Genomic DNA, 17,593 nt, shown 5'->3' with positions numbered 1-17,593 from the left:
ACAGAGAAGCATGAATTCTGATTCATCCATGAGCCCTTTTTTAAGCTCAAGGAAAAATAAGCCATCCTTCATCTTTCATAGAAGATGCTGGGTTGGTCTCAAACATAGACCCCAAATGCTTTTGAAGTTCCCAGCCACCCTTTGGGGTCCAGATCCACCTGGCTAGGAGCCTAGAGCTCCTTTTCTAGCGACAACAAATATAATTTAATCATACTTAGTCCTCTTAACCATGAATAAAAAAAAAAGACTACCAATTTCCCAAATTCCATAACTGGGATTTGGCTATGTGAAACATTACTGACTGGCCAACACAGCAGGATCCTGGGGGTTGATTCACAAACCCGATTTACTAAAATAAAAAACAAAACTACAGCCAGAGAAAACAGAAATATAGAAATTTTAGATTAGTACATGATAACTTAAACATCCTCACATGGTGGCGCCATTCCTCATATGGAACTTGAGACGAATAGAATTGAATTCATAAAAGTATTTCTAATTCAATTCAAATCAATTCTCTTGTCGTCCTGTGTTTACCTGAGTTTGTTAGTTGTTGCCTTCACACTTCTGGAATTAGCGTTACCTAAAAAAAAAAAGCCTGTGAAGCCGGCGGGGCGCCACCAACTGTTGTGCTGAGAAGTGATTAAACGCATGAGAGTCGGGAGGAAACGTGGACCTGTGACAGTGAGCGCGTGTTAATGACTTTGATACTCGCAGTAGGACCGCGGTGGAAGCATGCGAGCAGAATGCGATAGCGGCTTTGAGGATCACAGCGCTCGGCGTGGCAGGTGGCCACGCACACACTACACACACTTGTTGGGGAACACTGCTAGATCCAACTGTGTCTGCGTGTGTGTGTGTGTGTGTGTGTGTGTGTGTGTGTGTGTGTGTGTGTGTGTGTACCACTGTGCATTCACACCAACTCAGACACCTGCTGTGTGATGGACCTAATTTCAACTTTTGACTTCAACTCAGAACAAAAACATTGACACTGCTGTATTATGATCGTTCCTGCCTCCATTAAAAACTCTGTAGTACTAATGAAACAATGTTGTCTCCATGTATCATACACAACAAGTGACCAAATAATAGTAGTTGGTGGTGGACTAATGAAGCTTCATGACTGGAACTCAGGAAAAAAAAGAAACATGTAAGATTTCAAAAGAATAGCTGTAGCTTGTTCGGTCAATATTATAGATTAAGTTGTTGGCTTCTGTTCAATTAACAAATGTACTGTTTTATAATATATGGGTTGCTTCAGTGTACATAGAGGTTTTGATGGTTTCAAATATCTTCATTTCTTGTTTTTTAAGCTTATTTTGTGCTCAAAAATGATCGTCATTATGTTTATTTTCTTTAATTATTACTGGATTATTTGATTTGATTTATATCACAGTTTAGTTAAACATTCTTTTATATTATCATTAAGTCTATTCAACTGGTGTTGAATACATTCACACAAGGGGCCACAATAAATCACTGAACAAAATGAATATTAACTAAACTGTCTGTAAAAGTAAATGTTAGACTTATTACCATATACTTTTTTATTCTTGGCTTTATCTTAATCATCTCTCTCTAAAATACCTGACCATCCATAAACCGTTTCTTAGCTTATATTTATCCCATTTTTGGTCATGATATGAACATGAACATGAATCTAATGCCGTTAAGGACAACCATGCAGTGGACCACAAAAAATGACTTAAGTTTGACACATTTGCTTTGTTGTACTTGATGGACACCTCGCTCTCATGATCATGTCTAGAAGTTACAAAAGATTTAAAAAACACATTGAGTGTCTAAACATCCTCTATGTGTGATGTAACTGTCTGCAATCATTCCTTTCCATCTTCCATGGTCTTTCTTTCTATGGTTTCCATGTTTATCTATGAAACCATCAGCTCTCTTTCAACTTATTTTTGGTTCCTTTCATATTGTCTCCCTTCAGGTATGAATCCACCTCCTCCACCTACTCCACCTCCACCTCCTCCTCGTCTGTGTGACTCAGTCACAGACTAAAATAAAAAGCCATACAGGAGAAGCAGGTGCAAGCGGCGGCCACGTACTTTTTATTTTTTTTAAGAGGATTGGCTTTTTCAAACTGTTATTTAAAATCCTGCAGCTCAGACATCCAGTTGTAACTCCTACAACACTTGCTCTAGACAGCGATGGATCCTTGCAACCGCCTCTGTGGGAAGAAAAAAAAAGCAACCAAATCCTACCTCTCTGTCAGGTGAAGATATCTTCATGCAGTTGGATAATCCTGCTGGATAGAGGGCAGGATATTTATATTTCAACTCTACAACTATAAAACTGTCGATATTTGAGTAGAATAAAGCAGGACAATGCAGAACTTCAAATGCAATCCACTGCTGTTCCGAATAAAAGCGGGACTGAAAGTCACTGAGAGGCCATCTGCAAGAATTTCTATACATTGTCCAGACCACACAAAGGCATCCAAAAGGTCGGCAAAAAACGAGGGCTCCATTATAAGTGCTGTTTTCTAGCTATAAAGAGAAATACCTCTTTTCCGGGCCTGAAACTAATATTAGACGCTGACATTTACCACTTTAACTGGCACTTAATTTCACGTTAATGACCTTAACTTGGACTTCTTGAGGCTGACATGACCTATGAAAGCAAAACTTTACCTGGCTTAAATTTATTTTTATACCTATATCCTTTATCCATTTACAGATTATTTATTCTTTTTAAGGGACTCTGACAAGTTGGAATTGTCCAGCAGTGACCAAAAAATAAATTAAAAATACTAGTTTAGTAAGCAAAAAAAGAAATTGATATATTCTTAAATTCCTCAATGTTTCATCAGCCCTTCACTAAATGACCAGTATATGTTTACTTTCTTAAGAAAAAAGGATTTCCTTTGACATCAGTTTAAAATGTTACTACAATATCCATAATATTGACTTGGTTTCTTATCTCATCATAAACAATTATAAGTCACGACAGTAACATTAACTTTGTAAACCATCTGATGGACCACAGGACTTGAGTTTCAAACCTGTGATGAAGGGTTTTAAACAAGTCAAAGTGAGTCACGAGTTGATGAGAACTGGAAGAGCGAGGGATAATTCAGCAGGGAGGAGAGGATAAATAGTGAGGCGGCAGATAAGAAGAAGAGAGCGATCTTGATTGAAAAATAAAGATTCTTATTTTACATATTCAGTTCCGCTACACTGGCGATCTCGCATCGGAGCAGTTGAGTCGCCTCGCTCGTGGATGATTTTCATTTAGATAGATAGTTATTGTACAACACGCTCTCTTACTCATCAGTTCACACGCAAACACGCCAACGCAGACGCACACGGGTGTGAATATACAATGAGCCCTCGCCTGTAGACTCGGCGGTGCTATCAAGTGTGCTAACAGACTGAAACCTCTGGGATGAAGGTTGCCAACATCACTTTAGATGATGTCACAACGATGCCCCAGAGTTTTGTTCCGGTAATGCGACTTTTAGTTTTTGCTACTCAATGTTGAAGCTGCAGGATCAAGTCTTTTATATTTATCGAGCTACTTTAATAGTTTGAGATAACGTTTAGTTTTTAAATGGCGAAAGGTTTATAGGGTTTCATGAAACAGCTGATGAGGTTTTATGACACAGTGTCGTCTTTGTCTAAAGCCTGTTGTTGCCACACTAAATTGAAAAATGATATAAAATTTAAAATTAGTAGTTCAGATCCTTACTGACTGAGAATGAGAGGATACAGTCGACTCCAGGAGCATTTAAAGCTGATGTTTGGACATGTTTTTGTAAATAAATTAAAGAAGTTACAACGATTAAAGTGTGAAAATATATTCATATTGTTGTTGCCTCTGCCTCGTGATGCGTAACGTATCGGCATATTCTTGCCAATACACACCTCGACTAATTTACTGTAGAAAAAAACATGTGTAACTTTGGCAAAGCTTGATAAATGATTTAGTTTAAGTCACACTAAGCTCATATAACGTGTTTTTTTTTTGCTTGCCTAAGTGCGTATCTATTAAATGCTATTATAGCCATGCTAATTGGAGGCTAGTTGCTACCAATGTTGATGTTTTTTATAAAAAATGTATGCAGAGTATGTATACAGAATACAGAGGGGCTAAAATGCCTAAATGTATACCACAGCTCAGGTGCTAGAGTTGATAATAAAGCATAATTTCATGGTAAGAAAACAACCCTTTTTTCAATGATGATGTCCTACTATTTCATCTTGTTATAGCTTAAATGTCAGCTGTCCACCTATAATAATAACCACTGTCATACCTTCCCTGCTATGCTCATATTTTCTCACTCGTGTGTGTCTCGTCGAGACTTGTTTTAGCAGACTGTGCTGATCTTGCACTCGCACATCTCCGACGAAGAAAAATGAGAAGTTCCTTTTCTTGTGATCAATAACATATTCAATTACTGCTCCAGCACTTCATCTTCTATTCTTAGTTTTTGAGGACAAAAGTGATGAGCGGAGCAATTCGCAATTTGAATATTCAACTTTAAAGTTCCTGTAAGTGATTATTGATCTCGGGCTGTTTGTGCTCTCGCTGATTAGAGATCTCGCTCGGCTGCTTTGTTTACCGCAGTGGCACGTAAACAGAGACTATCATTGTCCTGCCCGCTAATTAATGAGTCCGGAGAAGATGCACGACGACTGGACGCTCGGAGAGAAACCGCCAGCGGCGGCGATGAATCACTGCGTCCTCGTGGTAAAGGAGCAGAAATGATGGAAAAGGGAAAGGAAAGGAGAAATCTATGAGCCTGGATGAGAGATGATAAATGTATTAGTACCGGATGACATTTCCATCACAAGCTCATCGATCAGCCCGTGATTTAATGGTGGACACGTGTGTCTGTCTGTGTGTGACATCGGAAGAAGCATCTAGATTTCAATGGCTACCCGCCAAACACAGAATAACATAGATGAAAGCCATACATTCAATATTTAATGTTATGGTTAAACTTATTTAGGTCTAATACCGCAACAACTACTACTGCTACACGTGCTACTAGAATTTATAAAGAGGATTTCTATGGAAGCTGCTAGCTCCTCTGGGAAAATACTAAGATGTGCCTGAGACATGACACCGCCAGCATGTATTGGGTTCCATGTCTCGTTCCACTTGGATATACCCAAAGGCAGGGGTTGGCAATTAAATTTCCAGAGGGGCCACCTTTTATAGTCGCACAATTGCGAAGGTCGTGAAGCCTGACTAACAAAATGATGAAGAAAAAAAGGATATGAAGGAAGGATACAAAATAATAAATTTATCCAAAATGGATATGGTATGAATTGGATAAAAGGGCACTTTCAAATTATTCTCTCAATCAAGTATTAACCCTTGTGTATCTCAGGGTCAAGGTGACTCGAAGGCCTGAAAACACTGCATATCTACTTATGGAAGCCATGAAGGTTGTTCATTTTGCCCAGTGACTATAAAGTATATATATAAAAAAATCAAAGATCTGTATTATTTTCTTTATTTTACATGTTATTTTGAAGTTATTTATTTTTAATTAATCTTTAATATTAAACTGGCAAAGATAAATGATAAAACATTCTGAATGATCAATTTTTTAGATTTTCTTTGGACCCATTGGGATGGACTTCGTCTGATATAGATGGAAGTGTTTTACAATGAATTAGCTTTCTGTGTATCAATTTGAGACCAACAGATTCACCCAGATCTATAGGTTGTTAATTGATAGATTGTTGAAAGATGGGAAGTGGTGTCAGAAAAACTTCCTGTTTCTCTGTGATTATGAAAATTTGTTGGTGTGTTTTTGGCACACCAATCTTCAGCCATCTGTTTTTTTTCATACTTTTGAACGGCAATATAAGTTATCGGAAATATAATGTACTGTTTCCGGAATATATGTAAGTTTAGCTAGCTAGCTGTTAACCTCAATATAAGTGTGAGTGTAAAGGTACAATAAACTTCGTTTTAAGACACTTTTCAAAAGGATTTTTGTTAAAATAAGAAAATACATATATAACTACTGGATTGATAAATGTTATTCGTTCTTTCTAATTGAGTAATGACTTAATTCTGCTCATCTATGATATACATGTGGTGGAATCATTTCCCTAGACTCTGGGAAAAGGTTAAAGTTAATGATGCGATGAGAAGTTCCACACGACTGAAAAAACTTTGGTTCACGACCAGGCCGAGTCCACAACGAAGTCTGCGCGACCTCCGGCCCGGCCTCGGTCTGCAGGACTTCCTCTCTCCCTCCGTTCTTCCGCCTCTTGGTATTCCATGACCGCTCTCTTGCAGCTCAGAGTCTGTTATCTAAATCTCCATTCAGTCGGAGACAGAGGCGAGCGGAGGGAGAGTCAGAGATAGATAATACAGGTCACTCTCCAATGACAACTCTAAAAGCCATCAAGGGAGCGAGCCAGAGCCTCAGTGAGGTCCGGACCATGAAGCGATGTGGACTTAATAAGCAGCTTGATATGAAAATTACAGCACAGCCCGCTGATGTTTCGTGGCTCGCTGCGTCCTGGCCATTTATTTTTGGAGCAGTTCAAAGCTGGTGGCTGTGATAAATCAGCAGAAAACGTCTCCGGCGTTGCTCCTGACTAATGAAAACCATCGAGCTACAGTATTAGCTCTTATCAATTGATGACAAAATGTCTACCTTTTGTGCTCTTAGTCATTCTGCTGCCAGAAAAGTTGTCCCAGTACATTTCTCTCTCACTGTCACCTCACAGGGAATATGAATGTGTTATTATGTCAACATCAGCACGTGCTATCCATCAATTTGAAGATACCAATAGAGCTTGTGTAGCTTGAAAACTTATTCAAGTAAATTATAGAGCAGACATAGCATACTCAGCATACATAGTTGGAGGACTAACATGGCTCGAAAAATGTTGTCTAAATACTGCAATCTACTAGTTGGGCGATATAGCTCAAACCATAAATTAGTTGCCGTGTGGTTTAAAAAGTTGCGGGTTCAATCGTTATGTTCCTGAGCAAGGAATTTAAGTGATAGTTCACCCAAAAATCAAATTTCACTAGTTTCTACTCACTTCTATGTCAACTAAGGGTTGGTATTATTTTCCGAGCAATCTGCTCCTTGTTGGAAATATAGGCAACAACATAAGTCCGTTTGAATTCAGTAACGTGTAAAAATCGCTGTCCAAAAAGACAAACTTAAAACCATCTAAAAACCTTCATGCTGCTTGTCTGTAATGCTCCTTTAGTTGTGACACCTTGACAGGAGAAACTTAAAAGTGTTTTTTCAAGCCAACTTGTAGTATAAATTTAAACAATTACGCTTGTTAGACACTTGAAAGAACAGTGTCTGCAAAATATGGAAATGCAAATGACTATTCGCAAAGTATAACAGGACAAAGGGCTTGCATTAATTTCCAAGTACGGAGAGTATATTTTGAAGTTTCCATAGAGAGAGGAAAAACGAAACAGACTAAACAATAGGCTTTCTCTCATTAAGTTACATTAAGTTAATACAAATGAACACCATTGGAGTTTTTTATGTCAGTACCAGAATCATTTTATTAGTCCCATGAGGGGAAAGAATAACGTTGTTGGGATATTGTCGGAGATGCTCATGGTTTCACAGTGCTGATTAAATCAAGGAGGACGCTAACGTATAATACAGAGTACAGTTCTCAGTGAGAGTAGTTTGACAACTGAAGGGCAAACCTAGGTTGATAATGAATGTACCTTTCATTTAGAGGCTCACAGGCATCTATACTAATGAACACAAAAGGCTAACAATTCCGAGGGACAAATGAAGTGGAGACACTTTGCACAGCTCAAGGACTAAGTAAGCGTTGTTGTAACTGATTGTTCGACAGGAGCTTGTACAGCTGAAGGCTAACTTAGCTAAATGATAAAGCTATGTAGCTGAGGGGCCAATTGTTGCTGAATTTTTAAAACAGACTATTTGAGTTTGAAGGAAAAAGTGAGCACTTGTGAACAGTAATGATGGAGGTAACGATAGACTTGCTGGATCAATGACGCGGCTGCAGGTGGAAAATAGGGGGCGCCGTGATCAATTGGACTCTTTACGCTTGCTGGAATTGCAAAACAACAACTATTGGAGCATTTTCAGTCGATTACACTCTTCGACTTGTTGACCCGGCAGTTTTTTTTTGTCCCAACAGATTGTTGTCAGCTCTGCCACTTATTTACAAATTGTTTCCAGATTTTTTTTTGCAGCAAAAGACTTCAGCGGAATATCAACTTCAACTAATGCTAACAGCAATCAGTTCTTTAAATAAAACAAGCGTTCAATGATAATTAATGACTTCTTTATTCATTTTTACTCTGCAGGTCTTGGTCATCAGTAATAAATGCAACTATTTACCGTGTATAGCATTCAAACGTGGATTTAATTTATCCTGATTTGACTGCTTATGCAGCTCGAGGCGACATTTAAAATGTTTATTGAATTAGCATCCATCATCTGCGCTGTAAGATGACTTGTGTTGAACCAGAGGTCGCACACTTCCTTTTCAACACCACCATGAATGAGACTATAAATGGGGGTTTCAATAAAAATGTCTCACAATTACCCCGAACACACAAGCTGACTCAGCGTCGTCCCGGTGTTGAATGGATATTTGCTTGTTTGGCTTCTTCAGGTAATTGTGCACATTTGGGATCAGAGAGGTTTTCGCATCATCCCCTTAGGATAATTTGTTTTCTGCAGACACCGGGGATGTTTACTACAAACATATTTTACTGATATTATTTGTGAGAACACGGGTTGATGAAGCTCCATATTCAATTCCTCCAAGTTGTTTTCAACCGATACATTGTATTTCGAAAATATGACAGTAGATGGGCTAAGTTTCACGAAGCAAAAAAAATGTTTAAGATTGTTAACATAAGCTTAGTAAATAACCTGCAAGTCCACGCTAATGGGAATTGCAGCAAATGATTCCCTCCGCTTTAAAAACCCAAAAGACTTTGATTGAGGATAAACAAAAAATGCTTATTGTTAAGGTGAAACAGCATTTATTTTTCAAAGACCCTACTGACAGGGACTGTGAGTACTACCTGAGACAAAATACAGTTATTTTACTGATTTGCTGAGAAATTCATTGTCAAACTTGGACAGCGTTGTGTCACATCATAACAAGAAAGTGTGATACGTTTGATTTTATGTTTCCACACTGGTGAAGTCATAAACAATCATTTTAATGAACCAGTCAGGGAACAATTGCAGCTTTAAATATTGGTGGGAAACATAGTTAGGGTGGTCATATAAACAGTGAATTCTTTAACAGCAGAGCCACATATGCTGATTTTGAGAGGGTCACATTGTACAACTACATGGTCATTGAAAATATCTTTTTAAATTTTAAAGCATGCAAATGTCTGAAGAGACCCATGCCTTCAAGGTTTCCAGACAGTTCAGATGGCTCTTAAATGTAAAAAGGATGTTTTTTTTTCAAAGCAAGACATCTTCCTCTCGAGCGGAATTACATATCTTTCAAGATGCAACTAAACAACCAATTGAAATGTTGCCCTTGGTTTTATACTGTCTATATTTGTTGTCTGGAATTATAAGATGTAGCAAAAGAAAAAGTAGATCATTCTGATGTTAGGTCTGACTGAGTTCCTGTGTTGGAACTTCCGTATTCCTCTACAACAAGACTCTTAAAAACATCCAAATACCGCCATACTGCTCGTCTGTAACGTCCATCTTGTATTGGAACCTTCACAGGAATTGTTCTGGAAAAATTCTAATGTTGAGGCTTCAATACAAGATGGAAATTACAGACGAGCAGTATGGAGGTATTTGGATGTTTTTAAGTGTCTTTTTGGACGAAGATGAAGATGAAGACAACTGAGCTCCAGTCACTGCATTAAAGTAAACCTGAACATTTTTGTCTATAACTCTGAAAAGGAACAGATTACTCTTTTTAAAAATAACCCAACTTTTCGTCGACATGAGGGTGAGTAGAAAATTAGTTAGGTTTGAAATACGGGTGAACTATCGCTTTAAATGTCTTCTCTCTTCCTCTTCTTGTTATTGCTTGTGCAGCACTAACACAACTCTGAGTCAATGGTTGCTCTCTAAATGGTCTATTCCACGCACACAAACATACACACGCCCTCAAGCATCAGCCATGGATTTTGAAAACCACTTTAGAAAAATAATGGAGCTGTGGCACCCCCGGAGCATGTATGTACGTGTGCGCCTAAATGCATGTGTGTGCTGGTTGTCTTTAAGGCAAACCGATATTTGTACATCCCAAGATGTGACCTATTTGCATTTGTTGGATAACAACAAACGGCATTGTTTGTGTGTTTCCAAAGTGAGATCGACGAAAGAGCAGTGATTTGCGTTTGCACCCCGACAAACTGTGAACTCTCAAATGTGCCTGTAATTAGTCTGAATGTCTTCCCATATGGATTTCACATTTGGAGCCATTCATTTACACTTTTACATGCCAGAGAAACGTCTTTGGATTATACGGCGCGCGTTGAAACGATCTATAATTCACTGGCCATTAACATTCATAAACAAAGCGGTGGAGAGAAGTGGCCCGAGCGCCGGAACACACTCCACTAGTCAAGGTCAACTGAGGAGGAGGAAGTCAAAAAGAATATAAAGCGCCGCGGAGTGAAGTAAAGAGGATTTTCTTTTTATCTTTCATTATTCAGATGCATTATTTAGATAGCGAGATAAATGGGCGGAGAGGGAGAGCTGCTGCTTTGCTCACGGAGACGAGGCTGCTGATGAATAACCCCATCTGCCTGTCATTACTACTAGAACTACTTGTGCTACATGAACACACACTGCAGAATCCGCCACAGATCCCTGCTAAACCGCCCCTGGGGATCCGGGCCGGGTGTGAGAGCGAGTAGGGGAGGAAGGGGTGATGGAGCAGGGATGCTGGGTGTGTCTGGATTGTTTTCATCGGGCACTGGATTGGTGCGCAAGGAGCAGGAGCTAATGTTAACTTTACATTTAATCATTGATCCATTTGGTAATGGCGGTCTTGTTTAGCCCAGGTAGCAAGGGTCAAAGGGTGAACACCTTTGGTAACATTACCTTACACAAGAGGATTAAAGCAGGATTATAGAACAGCCTCAGAAAAACGCTGTGGCAAATTTTCATGAGACAAACTGTCTTTTGAAAGGCAGAAAATGACCCATAACTAGACTGTTGTTGGGGAGAAAGAAAGGACAAGGATGACACAGAAATAGTCGTATAGTAATGTGATAAAATAATAATATAAAAAAAGTTTTTCAAAATGGGACTAGATCTTTTAAATAAGTAGAGAAAATTTAAATTAAAAAGCCAAAAAGATCGGATCTGTCAAGTTATGACAGATGCATACATCTGCCAAGGAGCTAATTTCACGTGGTTTCATAAAAACAAGTCATACAATTACATCAATAGAAATTCTTCATCCATGAATTGTGGCTCAAGGCAAGAATTGGTCACTTGACCGGTGACTGAACTCGTGTGGAGGCACATTGACCTGGTCACAAGAACACTGGAGGCTAATGATGGTGGCGTTCTATTCTAAAGATGGAACCTTCTGACTGTAAAATAATTTGCTAAAAGAAGAATAACGAAATTTTTTTTTATTCGATGTATGCTGTGTTTTAAAAAGTCAAGCTTTTTGTTTTATTGCTAGCTGTTACTAATGATGGGCAGATGACGCTTCACCAACACCACTTAAATGAAATTGTATATTCTTTGTCCCATTTAATTTTTTTAAAGTCCTTGTTTAAATTTATTTTTTAATAATAATTTCAACACATTGATACCATATGAGACACCATAACATGTTTTTTTTTTATCTTATGCTTTTCTTCATTTATTTTTACTTTACTTTTTTATTTGTAATTATTTTTATCCTCAAAATAATTAAATTTAATTAAATTAAAGGGGTAAATTGAAGTAATTTTTTGAAAAAAAAAATGTTATTACCTGCATCATTAATTATCAATCGATCTTCAGATCAGATCAGATCTTCTGGATTTGGATACCCCCCATTTATGATCTTATTTTATATTTTATTTTATATATCTGTTTATTGTATAATGGAATCTTTGTATTCATCTTTTCTGTTGCCCGTAAGTAAATGTAATTGCGCGCCCCAACAGCAGATGAAGCTTAAATTTGCACCAACAAACCTTGAACATACTCACATGTATGTCATGTCATTTAAATCTGAAACCTTATTGGATCAGAATAATTCACACTGAAGCATTTCAAACAACACGTGAGAGCGATGCTATTTAAAACGGACAGAAGGAGCGACAGCAGCTTTTTCTTTCTTTCATTCGTTTCCAGGCATCTGTGTCACTGGAGCGGATCTCAAAGGCTCTTTAGTGTCTTGGTCTCCCTGCCGTGACGTTGGCTGGCAACATTTGTAAAGACAAAGGCCTCAGAGAGACTCTTTAACTGAGTTAGCAATAGCCTGATGAGATCCCTGACGGCCAGTGAGGATCTACTGCCATGTTTACTAACATGTTCTGCTCCAGCAGATCGATGGCGTTCCAGTGCCGGCTGCTGATTGGACACGCTGACCAGAGGTCGAAGCAATTTAGGCGAAGTTGAAAGCACATTCTCAGGATCACAGCATTTTCTGGAGGTGTCTGCTCACCGGCTAGATTGGTTCCCAATGGACTCAGTGATTGAAATTAGTTACAAGGAAGAGGCCAACGATTTTGTCATGCTCTTTAAAAAGGATACATTTTCTATATTAATTAAATGCACTTTTCTCATAAAAGATTAAGATTATGTTTGTGGATGATCATATAACTTCTTCTTCTAAATGTCTTTCTCATTTGAAGTATGAAAGTATAATAAATATAATCTTGATCATCTCTCTAAATAAAATTAAACCGCTCTGAGTGAGGTTTATGAGACATTAGTTTAGATGAGGAACGAATATTGCATCTCTACCTAATTGTGAAAATATTTTGTATGTGTTTCAAAGTTTTTTTTTCAAAGATTACTCCTTGATTATATTTTATTCATATATTTCTAAATCATTCTTTTAATTTATGTAAGAGCAAATATGGTCAATATTCGTATTGATTGGAATTGTACGTTCAAATGATTTATTCAATTCACAATAGCAATGTTTGAAAATATAAATAAAAAAATATTTTGTGAGTCCTTTTCCTCAATGTATGATTTCAAATATATTAAAGAAAAGAATAATAACAATGTGATCTTCAATTTCCAGCATCATTATCTCAGCCGGGAAACTTAATAGATTCTTTCAAGTAATTGAAATGTATTTAAACTGTGGTCGTACAGTGGTGTAAGTGTCATTAAAGTATTCTTCGAATGCAGATTTTTACTTTTCCTCTTTACAAATCCTATTAAAGGTGTATTTTCAAACACAAATCAACTTTTAATGTAATCAAACAAATGGGGGGGCGTACATGTCCAAGATAAAAAAAACGATTATGAGAAAAACATTACTCTATAGAATAATAAATAATGGTTTAAAATGGATTATATAATACGCCAGTTATAGTTGAAATTATTAAATTAAAGTTAATGTAAAATATAATGCTAAGATAGGTCACCTGTTACATAAATCACAAAGTATATTCAGTTTATCAGTGATAACTGAGTGAATATTGTGTCATCTATAAAGAAAGGTAGCCCTGTATGTGAAAGAGAAGCTTTTAATATGCAGCAAAGTCTGCATTTAAAGAGATTGAGTCCCGTCAAACAAGGTGAGCTCTTGTTTACTGCGCCCCATGAGGATAAATAAGGAGACTTGATGGTTTACCTTGGATTTATCTGCAGCGTCAGTTATGACACGATTGGGAAAGAAAGAGCTCTACGTACAAAAGAAGAGCTGCAGAGCAACGACGACGTAATGACAGACTTTTTGCAACACTCCAAACTATCTGTGGCAGACGAACTCCCACAAACAGACTCCGGCAGACCCCCTTTTTCTCTCCCATCCCTTTGTGGAGGCGCGTTTGAAATGTCGTCGACGTGTAGAACAAGGCTACTTTGTCTGCCTCTCTCATACTTTTCTGACGAACGCTGACACCCAGACGAAGATGAAGGGAGGAGAATCATTACCTGAGAGCGTGAATGATGACATCCATATGCAAGACCAAGACTTTTGTTTAATCTCTTGTACATCTCGCTGCTCGTTCCCGTCGAGACTGGCACATCAAAACTATTTCCGTACTGACGCGGTATATTTGGAAATAGTGAGGGAAAGTCTGAAAGTTGTTGAGTGAAAAGTCAAATAAATAGTGAGCTTCAAGTTGAATGTTCATTTTTACAGCAGACATAGAGCGAGATGAAGTGTTTTTTTAAATTCAAAGCTGTGATATAAAATTTAAAAAACAGCTCCACAAGCCTAGCAAACATAGTTAAGGGCCACTTGTCTTTCTCCAGAGGTATGAACTCAACCAATGAATTTTCCTGCTTGGATAAATTGTACAAAAGACTCTTTAAAATGCTAACAAAACACAATAGAAAAACAGGAGCTTACAGAACAATTGATGAATCTTGTTTCTAAACAAACGTTTGATGGATTCCATTCTAGTAATTTTGTGTTAATGAGAATTTTGTATCCTTTTTTATTTCATTTTAATCAAGATACGTTTTGTCTCTTTGTCTGCATTTTATATCACAGGGGATTTGACACTTATTTAACTGAAATCACAGAATCCATCTGTTTATTTTAAATAACGTTAGCATTTTTATTCTGATGCTCTTTAATCGCTGCAAAAAGAACGATTCTCATCCCCAGCTGAAATGCTGCTTGGCTGCCTCCTCACTCCTTCCTCAGTTCAATGACTAAAGATCATGCGATGTGTTGTGAGTTTATATCTAACTTTGTTGGCCCATCATATCCTAAGTCTCTCCTCTTCATGTGCTGGACTCACTTGGATTTATGGCATTTACCAATACTCGCTTAATGTCTTATATTGTGTTGTATATATAATATATATATATTTGTTCCATTTTAATAAAATAAGTATTGGGGGGCAAAACATCTTTATGTGAGGAGAGTGTTGGCAGTGTAACTCTAAATGTAATATATAATAACTTATGATACAGATACAGACATAGACACGTATATTAGATAGATACATGTTTTGCACTTTACTATCTTTGGAAATAAATGAAGCGAAACCTCATGTAAGTTAAAATATTCAATCCTGTTCTGAGTCCTGAAACTCTGTCTGGGTTTGGAAAAGAAAGTCGCCACAGAAACAAACAGGCGACGTTAAAAAGACCATTTACATGACACTTCCCTCGTTTGTTAGCCGTTCTCTGTCTGTGTTCACGACCCTCTTACTGTTGGTGGCTCTTTTTTTTTTTACTGTGGTTCCCTTAGTGTCATGTAAATGAGTGACATTTAAGGGCCTCTAACTTCCAAACCCCAGAAACTTCCAGTTGACCCCGACGTCAAGACAGTTTAACTCACTGTTGTTTGCCATTCAAGCCACTTTTAAGACCACCCAGACTTTACTAGGAATGTAACAACCAGTCCACGCACTGAGGAAGTCTACTGGATTATTTCCCATTTTTGGTGAATACACATTTTGGATTATAATTTAATTTAAATGAAATGAAACGGGTATGTACGATAAAGACAAAACCTATGAAAGTCTGAAGAGGCTGTTGTCGAACTACACACTCACACAAACACAAAAGACCACACTGAGGACTCAAAAAATTGGTACAACAAGAGAAGGAAGCTGCGGAAAGTGGCACGGCATCAGAGCAGGTAGATTTGAGTCTGTCTGATCGCTGTCATAGAAAATTTGTGTCACTCGACCTGTTTACAAACTAGCAACACTCTCCCTATAAAAGAAGCTCAGCAGAGAACCTCAAGTCCTTCTTCTGTCAATCCACCGTGAGATTTTTGGTGATTTAGACTTTTGTTTTTTTGTACTTTCAAACGGGTTCCAACAAATGCATGTATGTATTGTTAAGCAAATGGTCAAAATAGTAACAGATCCATATCCTCATATTTAGAAAATGAAACACACCATATTGAAAACGCTAATATCTCTTATACATCATCAGTAAAAATACCAAATACATTAGATTTAAAGTGATTTTTTTTTGATTCCATCAGTGTTTAAACAATGTTACCGTAGCGGCTTCTTGGTTTTCGCATGTGCATTGGTATATATAAAATAAATTATTAGCTTGGTTTTTCATTGTACCCCTCTTCAAAAGGCAACTGAGTACTTTCTGTTTCATTCAAATCTTGCTCGTAACAAATAATTAACTTTTTCGCTTTACTAATATTGCATTTCCTAAAATGTGTTGTTGAAACAGAAATGTGTCACCTTAATTAAGTACATAATTGGGGGCTACGTATGATGTTTAAAAAAAAAAAAAATTAAAAGAAAAAAGTAATAAATATTTGTCAATTTTATAAAATTTCCAAAATCATTAAAAAAAAAAGTTAATAAGCAAAAAAAAGTATACTTAGAACTTCTAATTATTTTGTGGCTGTAAAACTAATTTAATGGTTCAAAATGTTACATTAAATTCTTCTCTGAAAGCAATTCTCATCTAAAACAACTAATATATATATATATATATATATATATATATATATATATATATATATATATATATATATATATATATATATATAATCCTGAAATTTTTAATGGGATTTATTCTCCACAAATTGATCTGATTCTCATTTTTAGATTTCAATACTCGGGGGAAAAATGAATAATAGTAAAGTGAAAGACAAAATAATGTTTTTTTTTTTTCTTAATTTTCTGGGTTGTGTTGATTTTATTGTTTTTTTAAGTTTTATCTTAGTATGTGTTATTTAATTTTGAAACCTGATCCCAGATTTCTCCAGATTGTGTGTTGTTCCAATTTTTCCTTTTTTTTAGATGACTTCCAAGTCACTCTCTTGAAGCGTTTCCCTTCCAATCTTCACATTTTCCCGACTCTTTCATATCTAGAGAGGCTCTGATGCTCCTGGGGATGCAACAGTCGTGGAGTGTGTCTCTCAGAACTCTAATTGAGACATGAGATGTGCGATAACTGTTCCGTTTGCAAACAACTGCTACCTGTGATAGCACCAGAACCGTCTGATTGCAGATGTGTGTGTGTGTCGAGACCAGTGACCTGGATTATACAGCTCTGTTTGTCCGTTTGAGTCGGTCAGTCTGCTTATCTTCACGCTGTCTTCTGTGTCTCTCATCTGTCCGCTAGTGTCTGTGCCTTCAGGCGTCCATCTTGTATTGTTCTGGACAAATAAAGAGATCGGGTCACACAGAAGGAAAAAAAAAGAAAGAAGAGGCCTTCACAGACGGCACAAAGTCGCACACACGTACACACCAGGCTGTAATTCTTGGAATGAAAGGGTCATTGTTGCGGCGCGGATACAAATCCTGGATGCTCTCGACAGCTTAAACACACACCAGCAGCGATTCTCATCAGACAAAACCGCCTTTTGTCTTACGCTGACCCGTCACACACACACACACACACACCAGTCGCACCAAGGAAGGTGGATTAAGCTCATTTACAAATGGCTTGGTAGCTGCACCATTAGCAAAAAACCCTATGAATAATTCAACGCCACCAAAAGGGTTAAAACGGGCGGAAAAAGCGCTT

The 17,593-nt window shown here is 37.4% G+C and overlaps 1 protein-coding gene across 2 annotated transcripts in view; it reads right to left on the bottom strand.

The window, feature by feature from the left end:
- cdh11 (cadherin 11, type 2, OB-cadherin (osteoblast)) overlaps nt 1-17,593 on the bottom strand; it is a 105,235-nt gene that overhangs the window by 65,071 nt on the left and 22,571 nt on the right. The window contains exon 2 of one of the 2 annotated variants that reach the window (XM_087802270.1): nt 17,102-17,222. The exons of the other annotated variant lie outside the window; for it this stretch is intronic. The gene's annotated coding sequence lies outside the window, so the exon portion shown is untranslated. The remainder of the gene's footprint in view (nt 1-17,101; nt 17,223-17,593) is intronic. 2 annotated transcript variants of the gene reach the window in all.

The sequence above is a fragment of the Callionymus lyra genome, chromosome 11, assembly GCF_982586985.1.
Source record: "Callionymus lyra chromosome 11, fCalLyr1.hap1.1, whole genome shotgun sequence".
NCBI lineage: Eukaryota > Metazoa > Chordata > Actinopteri > Syngnathiformes > Callionymidae > Callionymus > Callionymus lyra.
Note: the sequence above shows the minus strand (reverse complement) of the source record. Positions and strands in the feature narration are given on the sequence as shown.